This window comes from Pocillopora damicornis, chromosome 10 (genome assembly GCF_964200805.1).
Source record: "Pocillopora damicornis chromosome 10, jaPocDami1.2, whole genome shotgun sequence".
NCBI classification, from domain to species: domain Eukaryota; kingdom Metazoa; phylum Cnidaria; class Anthozoa; order Scleractinia; family Pocilloporidae; genus Pocillopora; species Pocillopora damicornis.
In genome coordinates this window covers 10,632,851-10,647,074 of record NC_142679.1, presented here as the reverse complement: position 1 = coordinate 10,647,074, position 14,224 = coordinate 10,632,851, and the positions used below count along the sequence as shown (strand labels likewise).

Sequence of the window (14,224 nt, the reverse complement as noted above, 5' to 3'; positions counted from 1 at the left end):
GTAATCTATAGCCCCTCATAGTAAGTGAATTTATGTATGGGTGACCTCAACAGACTCAATAATAAGTAACAAATGTTTATTTTGTATTGCTGTGTTACGCTCTTGAAAGGAAGCAATCTTGGCTTGTGTCCACACAAGCGTCTAGTAATCACTGAGCCGGAAAAAATATATTTCTCTATGTGCCTAAATTTGGTGAATGGCTTCAAGCTTCATTAAAAACTGATCGGATATCTTTTCCCAAACAGCAAGATGAAGTTCTGTACTGAGCCTCACGTCCTTTAGGGATTCTTATCTATTTGAATATTCCACGAAAGATGTTTGTAACATACTTTCGAGAAGCTTAACATTTAACCCTGCAAATAATTTCAAGACTTAAAACGTATTTAAAGCCGAAATCATCAGCTTAAGAACCTTGAAATACCAGCTGAACTGTAGGGATCAGAGTCGGCCCGATACAACTCTAGGTTTACAGTTTTGGGGTTTCATTAATTCTAAAACATCATGGGAGCTAATTCCATAAACATGTGGCGACCTTCCAACGGTATGAAACTTTGCGTTGGCAATCGGTATACAGACACTTACAAACATTTGTTACTAGATTCAATTTGACGAGTCTCCGCGAAACTCTACTTACAGTATTCCAGTGTAAAGTAACTTGTCCACTGTAGTACTGCTGTATAATGTTTTTCAAACAAGTCTTTTAAAGGACTTATGCTTGCAAAACATTCAGTGCTCTGTTCATAGACCAATAGAAATTTACTTTTTACTGCCTCTAAGAATGTTTACTGGAAGGTGAAGCTTTTCAAACGCCTTCAACCCAGCGGGTAAGCGATGAGCCTTCCATCAGGATTAAGTTTGACTGATGTCAATTAAGAAATGATAACATCATTCAGTTTCGAACTTATTATTCGCCTTTTAAGGGATGAATCATTTTTTCTTTCTAACAGCTATTATAAGATGTTCTCCCAGTCCGAATTCGGTAATAGAGCTGTGGGGAATGTGCAAAAGATTCGTTGTTTTGAAATACGTTGTTAAATTATATAAACAAAAGAACTAACTGACCATGAAAAAAAAAACGAGCTTTTTTGGAACTAATATTGCTTGAATAAAACCACTTGCGAAAGTTAAACGCTTTTCGAACTGTGCCATTTCAAATACTTACTCGACACTGACAATAATCTTCAAGGGTCTCTCCGTATTTAAATACTTTTTCCATGACAGAACTGTTTTTTCGTGTCTATAATTTGGTTACCTCTTTTCAAAAGAGTATTTTATCCTGTTTGATTTATCTTTTTAGCCATAATTCTTCTGATACTGCAATTTGACGTCATATTGATATTTCAATGTCTAGTTTAAAAGAAAGAACAAAGATACCTGGATTCTTTTTCTTCAGTTCTAGAACTTCACAACCCTGTTGGCAGGATGAACGGACTTAATCGATTTTTTTTTTCGGCATTTGATTCAATCAACAAACATCAAACATTGTAAAATGATTTCATGTTACTTTTTTCATTCGTCATTCTAAAGTCTTCTGTAGGTCACGAATTTCCATCAACTGTAAATTGCGGCGTCTAAGGGCAATAAAGCTAGGAATCTATAATGAATCATAAAGAGCTTCTCATGTCGCTCTCCACAAATCATAAACAAGTGTCAAAGATAAAAGATACATGCGCTTACTCGGACGCGAATTTTCTTTCTAAACAGCATTGCAGACTTCTGTTAACGGTCTAAATGGTTGTCTTTCTCGCTAAAGATAAACATTTCTAAAACAAAGCGAAATAGCCTCATTTCCTTCCGCATCGACTGCAGAGTAATTTTTCAAATCTACTGGAACAACCCAGGAAATCACTCGCTTCTGAAAGCGTCCAAACGCCATACTATCCACGGGATATCTAATAACTTACTCAATTACAGCGCCCTATTTACCGCACACCACTGAGGTTTTTACAATTGCAAACCTTAAAAAAAAAAAAAAGAGAAAAAAGGTCTACTCAGATCCTCCTTAAATTCACCATGGACTGAACGAATCTTCCATTTCATGAATCCAACAGCAAAGCCTGCCGGTAGCAGTATACGAGTTCCATATTTCAGTCCTTCCTTTTGATAATGAATTGTCAACATCGTCGATTAGATGATGATATGTTTTACCTGACCAGCTTTTTTGTTCATGTTTGACACATTTTCAATTCACGGTCAAATCTAGGACATATTTACGTTAAATGTTGAAACTTGGATGAGATTTCTCCGCTTAAGTTGCGTGTTTACTAGGAACGAGCCATCTATTATACTGCAAACGCTTAACCGTCAGCAAATATTTGTAATTCAATAGAGCAGGAATCGTCCAAGATTCCAGTCGTTAACAACAAAAAAAATACAATAATTGCAGTAATTTCATTAGATACTGAAAAGTATGACGAAGTCTTTAATAACGGAGACACTGCAGTCTATCTCACAGAAAAAAATTTGAATCTGATTTTGGTGGTTAAATAGATCAAGCTACCTCGATCCCACAATGGGCTTGTACGTTTGTAAAATAAACGCTTTCTTAAAATTTTGCACTTCTCTCCATTTCGTGGTTTATGTTGCTAACCTTATTTTTAATATCCAGGTCGATGCACATTCAAGGAACCCCAAAAATATTATCTTAATTCAACCCTTCGTATTTCTTCGAAAAGTCAGGGCTCCATTTATTTTTAACAACTCTGATGAAAAACTGTGAATAAAATAAAAAAGAAAACTTATTTATAATAACAACAAGAACTAAGATTTACTAAAAACCTGTTTTCCCAGTGCGTTGCTTACGGTTTTGTTTTGCCATTGTTGTAGATTTTCAAATAAATGAAAGCAAATGCTTCTCCAGTTTCAGTTTCCTTGGACTGGAAGTGAGTGACAGCTCGAGTGCTTAATTATCATCACGATTTCCATTTTCCGGCATGTCCTGCCATTCGAGAGCAGGTGACTAATTACTCAGCTTGAAAAAAGATTCGAGATGTTCAATAATAAATGTAAAAACGCGCTGGAAATTGGAATGCCCTAGGAATATCAGTTACGCTCTTTATAAACTTGTCTTGACTTGTCGACATTAATCATCACTACAAAACATCTGAATGTTATTAATTTTTTAGGTGTCTCCCGCGTTTAGAAAATGTTCTACACAGTTACTACCCAGACAAGAATCAATATCAAAACTGAAGAGATTTCGCATATTGTCGCTGAAAATGCCTTGATTGATACCTATGAATAGGGGTGCTTTATCATATTTCTATAAAATTGATAAATTGAAAAAGTGTCATCATTCGACAATGTTCAGTTGCAATCACCTTATCGATCTAACATTTCTAAGGTGCTTTCTAGAAGTAAACAAAATGTAATTTTAGCAGGATCATATATTCTCGTCATTATGCAAATCTCCTCTACATTCATAATCAAGAGGAGATTATTGTTATGTAATTTTTTCAGGGCGGTATTTTCTACTAGTCATTTGTTGACGTTCTATTTCAAGAGCGAATTGACTATGATTTTTATGGCAAACGTAAATGGTTTCATTCAAGATCTTCATCAATAATGAACATGTTGAGGGCCCGCGGCTATTGAACTTAAGTGGCTCTAAGAGCTCTAAGAGAGTGAAAAGTTGGGCTCGTTAAATTTCAGTATTGTCCTAGAGTGACAACGTCATGAAGGTAATAACGACAAAATTGTAAGTGGAATAATATGATCTAGCGAATATCACTGCACATTTAGTGGTTCTTAACCAGAGGAGACAGTTAAAAGTAATCTACTCAACACTCAGGATTGTTTTTACCGCTGCGGTTTGCATACATGCATTTCGTGTTTTATTTTTTATGAAATATGTGAAACCCGCTGAAAAATACCGTTTTTGTGGCATGTACTTGGAGTAAGATAAACATGAATAAAGATAAGTTACATTGGAGAGTGTTTACGGAGAAATTACAGCGTATTTAGCTATCGATATATTGTTTCATGTCGTTCATTTCTAGTTGGGCTGATCAATTTCACTCGATCAGTTTCCTCTTCAAAATGCCTTTCGCTTTGGCGCCAAGACGGATTCAAAGCGGAAAAAGGAAATCGCAATCATTTTTGATTCTGGTTAATTTTCATGTGGGCCTTGACCAACATAAACAACTGTCATTTTAGTGACTCACCCAGTTCTACAAGCCCTTGCTTACTTTTTTCTGCGAGTCAATGTGGTTTCCTCCCATAGTTGTTCAGTAATGCTCTGTTCTGTTTTGACTGCATCAGGTTAGTGTGTTCACAATAATTAAAATGGATTCTCTTGTCTATAATATGTCTATAAGTGTCAAGAGCATGAATATTTAACAAATTTCTTCTTTTGGTTTTCAATCATTTGTAATCCAGTCATGAGTCTAATAACAAATATTACATTTCAACGAATTCAGATCATTTTTATAGTAGTTGGAATCTTCCTGTAGAGTTGCTGATATTCAATGTAGTTATGAGTTGAAAAGCCTGTCCTGAGCAACAACAACCACCCAAGAAGCATAATGGATGTCGTTCCTTGTCACTTATCAGAAATTTTCCGATAAAATTTGGTTTCTGCCCGTATTTTATTAAGAGCGTTTTATCTGCGAAGATTAAGCTTGCGGGCTTAACTCTCTTTTCTCCTATGTAATCCAAACCTTCCGTTTCTGAAACACAAAGATGTTTTTTTAATTTACAAAGGTCTAAAAACTATTAGCCACAGTCTTCTACGGTTACTGGCAGCAACACAAAACCTGCGCTAATTAAACTCAAAGTAATTTTTCCGGTCATGTTACATAATGGGATAAATGCTGGTTTTCATTTGAAGGAAAACAAATAGTTAAGTGGCTTTGGACCAAATAGGTGCATTTAAAGGTGAACTTCATGAATCATGTTGGTATCCCTAGGAATCAAAACGAACACAAGCTCTGTTCTAAAACGACTCACCCTTTGCTGAAAAATAATTCGTTGCTGGGTACGTTTCTCGGGTTTTCCTGATAGGGTTTCTATTAAAAACATCACCGGAAAATTACAGCTGCTTTCATGAAACAAAATGATCCGCAAACACTGACTAGAAATCATTTTGAAAGCTTTTGTGTTAGCAGGTTCTTAAAGCGATCAATCTGTTTAGTGTTTGTCTTCCTTATTTACCCTATTGGCCTAATTTTTTTCCATGGAAAAGAGCCGAAAGTCGATAATTACACCAAAGTAAACAGTCCTGTAATGAGGTTGACAAAGTTCTTCCTTTTGTGTGCTCGGGGAAAAGAATCAAAAGACAGTTTCCATGTGATCTCGTCCAGAAACCGAGAGAAGGCCGGATGTAATTTGAACTTTTCGTCAAAAATTGTAATGAAGTATGTTTTTTTGACGAGTGCACGATAGGAAATTCGTATATCTGCCACTAAAGTATTTAAAGTTAAATTGATTAGAGTGGTTAGATCGGATTACTTTTGAGGGAAGAGGTTTACGTTGAAAATAGATCAAAATAAATGTCAACACTTCATTTAAGCTTGTCGCGACAATATTCTGCGGGCTGCACTCCGCGTGCGAGATCAAGAATTACTTTCATTTGTGGCGTTAACAAGCATTAAAGAGTAAATCCTAGTCAATATTAACACGGTCAATCAACATGAATATCAACGACGCAGGATACTTCGAAACACGTTTTTGCCTCGGATAGAGGTTTGTAGGACACTTGCGAATACTTCATTGCACGTTGTACCACCACTTTTCGACATCACTTTAAAACTACGAGGCAACCCAGGGTGGTATTGCAAAGAAATGTGCGAGACTCTAAACAGCATCATATGAGCCGTTATTTGTTTGCGGTAGCTAAATTCAATCCCAGATTTCCATATTGACAAAATTCAATTGAAAATTGAGTAACTTATGTCAAGAGGATCGAGACAACGAGGGCGATGTTGAACTTGGGAAAGCCTAGTTTTATCATTTGTTTCATTCAGGTCATAAATCAAAGAGCAGAAAGGAACAAAGAAAGAAAGATATTTGGGGATAATCTTGAACCTTGAATTCGTAACTATGAAAAATCCACATAATTTGTGTTTGGCGCCAGTGCGATCTATTGATTTAAGCTTCAATTTGAGGCGTACCTTCATTTTGATTGCGCATGCGTGCTAGCAAGAGAAACTAGTTTTACAAATGAGTAGTCTTCCGACTGCCTGAACGTATACACAAGTACGCTTTAATAACTGCTGAGTAAACACACACGTATTAAAAGGAAATAATATTTACCTTATCTTGCGCTTTATTCATGTTGGTTCAGAACCCGTTCAAACACTGCTAATGCAAGACCAAACATGATTTAAAAGAGTCTGCACTTAAATTCGTCTCCGCCATGTTTTAAATTTATTTCAGTTGGAAAGTGATCAGATAATGCGTTCTCGTTTTTCTTCTGTGTCATTCACGTTAACATTGTTAATTTTTATTTGCATCAGAAGACTATTGGCTGTATTGGCATCAGCACTTATCGAATGAATCAAATTTCTTTCAGAGTTAAAAGCTTTTTGATTGATTTTCACTTGGAGATGATAATCTTACCGTGGATCTAATACTGCATCTCCTTCAAACCTTAAAATCATTGCTCAACGAGAAGAGGCAAAGCTACAAGTTCTTCAAATAGATAAAAACAAATGACCCTCTTCACAAAAACAATACTGAAGTATATTCACTGACTAGACAAAGCAACAGTAATATTTTTATATAAAGATTCACTGAAATAAATGTATCCATTGGTTGATCATTGAAAATAACAATGGTTGAACTGGAGTGCCCTGCAGCCAGAGGGCCGTCGAATAGATCGTTATTTTCTCGATCGTTCTTTTTTCAATGTTTTTGGATCAGGTAATTGTTAAATCTACCTAGCCTGTATCTTGATGGCGAAGCTCAAATGCATGTATGCTGTGAATGTTTACGTGCGATTTAAAAACATTCTGTGTCATTCATAGAAATAAGCTTACTAGCTTGCAAAAGCACCGTTGACAATCTATATACGGAAATACATTAACTATTTGTCACCAGATCGGGAAAAGAAACAATCCTCGTAAGGATTCGACCCTCAGTCAGTATCAATCATAGTCCTAAGTTACGACAGAACTCGTCGGCAAGTTTGACTCATCAGAGGTTCATTATGTGACAAACTTCCTACATACTCAGGATTAATAATGTCGAAAAGCACTTGTACGAAAGAAGCTGATGCGAAAGCTGGTGAACATTTTGAGTTCGGTTATCAAAGACAAAGATATGTTTTAAAAGTAACTGTCACGGGCGTGGTTAAAGAAGTCACAAAATATAAAGAAAACCAACCCTGTTGTCTTGGTGTGGAACTCAGAAGCCCCCCCAAAAGATTCCTATATCCAGCTTTTGAGCTACTTGGACATCATTTACCTGCCAAACTTTGCGATAGTCCTGCATCTGTATGTGGAACACCCGAATGATATAAGATAGATCGACGACGATAGAATTCATTGTGTGACTAATATTAGTTTTCAGGATAAACAAACAAGCTTGAATTTGTGAATAATGTAGCTACTAATTTCTGCACGTAAGGCTTAAAGATGGGACTCAATTGAATACCAGACTTTCATATATGCAAATGTAATATTTACCAACTCGTCAGCCTAAACCTTTGGTCAACTCGACAAAACCTCGTGGAAAAGTATGCATTTGAACGTTTATCTGCAAGGCTAAAGGACCAAAATCACATCAAGTTCCTAAGAGTATTTTTAAACTCATATGGGGTCCCATCGGTACAAATGAACGACGCTTACCGCCTTCTTTCAGCCATTTTTTGTCTAAGAGGCTAGGTGGACAGTTTCCCCAGTTATGCCACGTTAGATTAAACTTCGGAAAGGATGATATGCACATCTCGATGACATGCTGTGAAAAACAACACGTTGAATTTCCCAAATTATGATTGCGTTTTATTTGAGATTTTAGGGGCTGCCGAATATAACTTGAAGACCTCGAAATAATAAAAAAATCAAATTATTACTAAGGCACGTCGTATATTTTTGTTCAAGTTCCTGAAGTAATAGACAAATATTAAAAAACACTCGCCAAAACATGGTTCTCTTGGACAATGGTAGACAACCAATAGACTGGCACAAATTACAAAACTCAGAGGTTACATGCTTCTGTTTCTATGCATCGAAGAATTCTCTCATTAAAATTTGTGTAACAGTCATAGTCACCACAAATGTATCGGTGATTACAGATAAAAGGTGACGTTTAGAACTTGAAATTTAATTTTCTTTCCAAAACGGTGACGATATATTTTTTCATTCTTTATTTTTATGATTATTATCCTCTTTTGCTCCAAAGGCACATCCAGAGTTCAAAAGAACTTTCAGTATGAAACGTGGCAAAGAGGACCAATTACCATGAACACAAAAGGGAAACGTTTGGCTCCATTTCCCAAAATTTATGCAAACCCTGGAGTTTTATGGCTTTGAGCCACCTTTGACCAGACTCCCTTTTTATTCTGAGTGCTCAAGAATGCTCTCCCAATTGCTGATTTTTTTTAGCGCCATTCACTTAAAAACTTGACCACTGAGAAAAAAAACTTACTCTTACTTTTGCATGAATTCAATGCAGATATGCAAACCGAGCTCTCGGGGCAATCTGATCAAGCACCTTAAGGCAATTTCCTATGGAGTGCAATGTATAAGCCTGGATTCCATTTGTGTTCTCTTATTTCGATTTATGATTGATCTAAAAAACTTTGGCTGTTTCAACCAATCAGACCCACGACACAATCTTGGCCAATTACAATTTAATCACCTCCCTTTACCTGTGCTTGAGGACTTTAGCTCTCGTCGATTCCTCTTAATAGCTACTTATGTTCTGATTGGACGCTGTGGTTACTTCGACTTTGATTTGACTTCGTCGCTCGAAAAGTGCAGTACTTCAATTCCCCAAAACGCTGCTTCCTCAGGTGCAAAGTTTCAGGTTGTCAGTAAACTGCTTTTAAAATCCTCACAAAACTGCCTCTATCTCGTTATCATCCTATTTTAAAAGGATTTCTGTAAAGTTCCATGAGACCAAGATGTCCTTATAATTTGTTATCAAGGTTGACCTCACATAACATGAAGCAAACACTATCAATAAACAATAAGAGCACGAATAGCAGAGAGACAGCTTAAAATCCATTATCCTGTGGCGATTTTTAACTGAACAGGAAATGTCACCTGAAGCTCGAGGCGCGCTCTAAACATCAAAGTCGCTATCATAAGTGGCGGCAGCTTTGACAACAGCTCGTCTACTTTTGTTGAAAGGAAATCGAGAGCGGAAATTTTGTTGGAGTAAAACATGATATTCGTAGATATGGTATATTGGAGTTGAGCCATATGTCACCAACCCATTATTTTCTAGGTTAGGCCGGTGACCTGCTTTCATCGATTTTTCATTTGAATTAGTCTTCCCGAAGGAGACGAAAGAAAATACGTTTTTTTTTGTTGCTATGAGAAGCAACGACTCTCGAAGAAGATCTGTAGCAGATAGCTTGATCAAGCATTATATTTCTGACTTAAAAACTCTCCTCAGCTCCAATATCCTTGATATATTTCTTTGCAAGAGGTCGATATCAACGGATGACTTAGATATATTTCTAAATCTAAACTTTCAACGATAACCGGTTGTTATCAGTTGTTGGAGAAAGTGGCGATGTCTTCAAAACTTCGGTAAAACCTTTTACTTCTCTTAATTCTCCCAATCGGCAATTACACCTGCTTGAATGCTAAGGATGGAGGGGTCCCAGATGCTCAGTGAAGTACTTACTCAAAATCTGAACTAAAACAGCCTAAAGCGACTAATTGACAGCTTCACTCTTCAGTCATTACTTACAACAAGCATTTCATTTACGGAAAAAAAAATTAAATGCTAGCTAAATTCCCGTCTTATGCTCAAACGAGAGCACTTTGAGGGAGAAGTTATTTTACAAAACGAAAAAAAGAAAATTCCTCACCTGTATTGTTCAACAGTTGTATCACGTTCAATTTCACCAAAAGTACTGAGTTGTTGAGCTCCTCTCCAAGAGTAATTCACATTTCCATGACACCAAATCTTTAAAATACTCTGACGCCTTCCTGATAAAGAAAACATTAATCCATTGTTCATTTAGAATGTAGGATCGGTGTAAACCAAGATTAATTTGAAGGCTACCGATCATATCTGCCTTGGGCGATATTGGCGGAAAAACGGCCACTCTTAGAGAACAACCTCATGATTTAGCAGCAGATGATTTTCCTCTGGTGAGGAACTCCCTTGATATCAATGATCTCATCTGGCAGCCCCGAGTGACTTATTTTATCACGAAATAAGTAGCGTAAAATCGCCAAGAGTCAGATCCATATTCATTTGTTCATCGATCGATTCATGACTGTATGACTAATGATAACGATCAGAATGTTGAGCCTAAAGTCTGCTGCGGCAAAGTCACCTCAAGACAATCGTTTAAGGCATCGAGGCGAGCTTCCTTCATCTGAATCTCAGCGATTTCGTGACCAGATTTTGAATTCATAATGTGTCTAAAGACTTGATTTTACTGCCTCTCCCGACCTCGCTGGTAATATTTTGACGGCCATCTATGACCGTCTCTCTCTCTACAGGCAGTGGATTGAGACCAACTAGTTTTTATTCACTTTTTAGTCAAATAAATCACAGTTTTAAGGTATCATCGAGACATGTCCGTGTTGGAATTAAACCTTTACAAGAAATTAATCAAAGAACGAGGGCCTTAGGGGTTTTATAGTATACTAATTGAACTGGCTGACGGCAAACTTGTCTGATTCATCGGCCATATTTGCATCTGTTCAGTAATCAGCGTAAATTAAAATCGGTTGCCGAAATGAAATCAGTGAAATCAAGTCAGGTCTGAGTACTCGATTCCACCACTTTCTAGATTCTGTGGCTGTCTAAGAGCAACTTCAAGTTATTACATTGTTTATTGACCTTGAAGAGGTCAAACTTCCTAAATCCATAAAATATCCTAACCCTGATGCTCTACATATTTGATTCCGAACATGATTTTCCTTAGAGATGAGAGGCCAAGTCCGGCCAATTAAGAACACACAGAGGTAGAAAATTTGATAAAGTGAAACAGCTCTAGCAGGCGACGATTATTATAGTTGCTATGCAAAATACAACAAGACTCCACTATTTGAACCTAGCACTTCTCGCCTTTGACTTGGAAAATTTTCGTACTTGCCTGTCGAGCAATAACAACAGAAGGAGAAATAAAACTGATGGTTTGTAGTGATACAGTTCCAAACAAATGTGTTTAGTGTCCAAAAACACTCTAATTGCAAAATTTACTTTCGTGTAACTGTTCAAGATATAAAACTTATTCTTTCAAACTTTACCAGTATAAGCACGCTGTTTTATTGCTTAAATCTGCTCTTCATTCAGAATCATTTCATGGACCTTTTGTCTAAAATCTGGTAACTTTCACTTTCAGCTCGCTTACTTTGTATACATCTGTCGTGAAGATTTCCGGTATTGCTGCCACTGTTCCTCGAAAACTCGATATTGCGGAAGTAAATCTAAAGACGTTTTTAACGAGAAACTAAAGATTGTTGCATCCACTCAAGTCCATGATGTCGCATGGATGAAGCTGATTTTTCGTTTTCAACGTTGACGGATAATAGTTAAAGGACAAAAATTGGTGTTATCGGTTCTCAGGATCTTAAGAGAACGAAAATAAAAGAAATTAAAAATTTTAAGAAGCAATTTTTAACCGGGGGTTTAAGAAAATTTTCCTCTTTTAGCAACCGAATTGCATCATGTGAAATGAAAGATGTGTTTGTGAAAAAATATGAAAGAAAAAGGCTTTAGGATTTAGGATTTAGTTGTAATATGTACTCAAGTCTATGTTTGATTGGATGATAAAATCAATGAATCGATGGAGAAAGCAATATTCTGATGCGATACTACAACTGAGAAGATGTTATCTAGGCGCATAAATTTTATATTTACTGTTTTCGTTATTTAACCCAATGATCTGTGCCTACTTCGGAGTTCGACCCGATTGCATATTCAAAATGAAGTGTTTTTAAAGGAGACTTGTTTTGTTTTAGTTTTTGGCATTATCGAAATAACAAAGATATCTATAGATTATGGACCTCGGATTCTATTTCATCAACACGTCCTCTGCTTTAAATCAAAATCGCAACTTTAGCATCTATGCTTTCAGTTGAACAAAGTAACCGAAAGTATTAAAGATCATTTTAGTTAACTTAAAAATCATCATAAAAAGGCCTTTGTCGGATTTGTCGATCAAAATTTTCTCAGCAGTCTGTTACTCACTTTCTTAGCGATGTTTTCCCCGACGGCTAATGTCGAAACCTCCAAGGTATGACGAAAGGGGGCACGTTTAACAAAAACTGTAGCATGCGCCTGTGTTATGCTCCAGCTAGATCTCTCTCTAGTAAATAGGTTACATATAGCAAGTAATTTATTGGTAAATTTCCTCCAATTAAATTACTTGTATCTCAATTGCAAACCTTAAACCCAAACAATGGTTGGTAAAAAACATGAATATGCTAAGTACTATTTCGAATTATTCATTAGTGACCAAGGAAAACAAGGATTAATTGAAATATTAGAGGAAGGAACTTTGTTCCCCTTTAACACTGATCAGTCACTTTTTATTACACTGAATTCAACAAAGCGAGAGAGAAGAATAAAATTCTTAGATTCGTTTTCAGTAAACCGAGGAAAAACGTGAGGTCTATGGCTCAGACAGAGATTATTACTTTGAAGAAAAAAATCTTATCTACTTGAAGAAATCTTGTAATGGGTGTAAAGAAATTAAAGGTAGGCATTCAAATTTGATGAGGAGTGGGAAGTTACCATGATGTAAAATTATATTTTTCAATTCATGGGATAATTTTCTTCCATCCTGCCTTTCTTTAGGAAAGCTTATACTTGGCCAAGGGAATATAAACTGCTATATTCTCTTGACTCGGCTTTATTACTCGGATTTTAGCAGTGAGGACAATGCTAAAACTTAAATATTTGGACTCAGATGGTATCATTGCAAGGCTCAACTATGCGAGTAACATTTTTTACTCAGTCTGTAAGGTAGTTTTAAAACTTACCTCGATGTTTTGACACGTGATCTCATTCGGCGGCATTTTTTGGTATACAAAATTTCGTGAATATTATGGGAAAACGGCAGTGAAAGTAGAGTAAGTGAATTAAGGAGAATAATGTAAAAAAAATTCATGATAATAATGAAATGTGAGAGTGACGGCATCCAGCTGAGTTTGCAACAGACAACAAATGAAATTTTTTCCTTTCAAACACCACAATCTACCAGGCCATTAATAAATAATACCCTACGTTAAAATAAAATACACAATAACATTAGCAGCGGTTAGGACACCTGCTCTTTAATTAACTTTTACTGTCAACCGAATGGTGCTGTAGTTAGAGATAAGAAGCTGCAAATAGGAGATAGATCTCTTTGACAAGCTAAAATAAGTTGCGGGCTACAGAAAATTCCCACCGCATGTCTTAGAGTCGGATTTAACCACAACAGCCTTACACATTCACGACATTTGACTCATTTCATTAACTTTTGGTCTGATTCATATGAGCCGTAGGCGCCGCGCTTTTCGCTGCAGCAATGCCTTTTCTCTCTCTATTTTATCCTAGGAAACAAAAGAATATGGCCTTAGCGGTGACCTTAACGCTACTAAAGTACTGATAACTAGAAACAGACTTCTTTCGGACAATCGAAGAATCTTTCAATCAGCCCAAACTCTATTGAGAGGTGTAGGATTTGTTTTGAGCCAGAAGGAAAGATTTCTCTGAGATAGAGCATTATCTGAATTTTGGACTGTGAACGTTAAAGAAATTGTTGGAAACTGGACTAGCATTTTATCCTAATGGACTCAGGATAATAGAACCCTTGTGGGGGTAGAAAAGTTGTGATCGCCAGAACTCTACACAACAGCTATGCTGAAATCACTGATCATCCTTGCAATCTGATTGGCTCCGAAACGTGCGATTTATTGACAAATCGCATTATATTTTGCTCTAAAACGCATTTTTTCCCAACCAGCGAGAAATCAACACTAAAAACAAAATCAAGAGTTCATTTGCAAAAAAATGAAAGATAGAGAAGCCATGGCAAATTTGTAGCTTTTACCTCGAAAATGCTCTATCTTTTTTCCTAAAAAATAGATGAATTAAATCTGAGATA

The 14,224-nt window shown here is 36.4% G+C and overlaps 1 protein-coding gene across 13 annotated transcripts in view; it reads right to left on the bottom strand.

Moving 5' to 3' along the window:
- LOC113667634 (RYamide receptor) overlaps nucleotides 1-14,224 on the bottom strand; it is a 28,895-nt gene that overhangs the window by 3,971 nt on the left and 10,700 nt on the right. The window contains exons 1-2 of one of the 13 annotated variants that reach the window (XM_089186094.1): nucleotides 13,116-13,285; nucleotides 9,983-10,103 (exon numbers count right to left, since the gene is read on the bottom strand). The gene's annotated coding sequence lies outside the window, so the exon portion shown is untranslated. Of the gene's footprint in view, nucleotides 1-634; nucleotides 848-2,778; nucleotides 3,047-4,163; nucleotides 4,268-6,252; nucleotides 6,398-7,323; nucleotides 7,496-7,787; nucleotides 7,897-8,809; nucleotides 9,139-9,982; nucleotides 10,104-11,482; nucleotides 11,701-12,321; nucleotides 12,441-13,115; nucleotides 13,286-14,224 lie in introns of those variants that run through there. The other 12 variants (XM_027183485.2, XM_089186095.1, XM_089186100.1 and 9 more) reach the window with 12 other exon arrangements.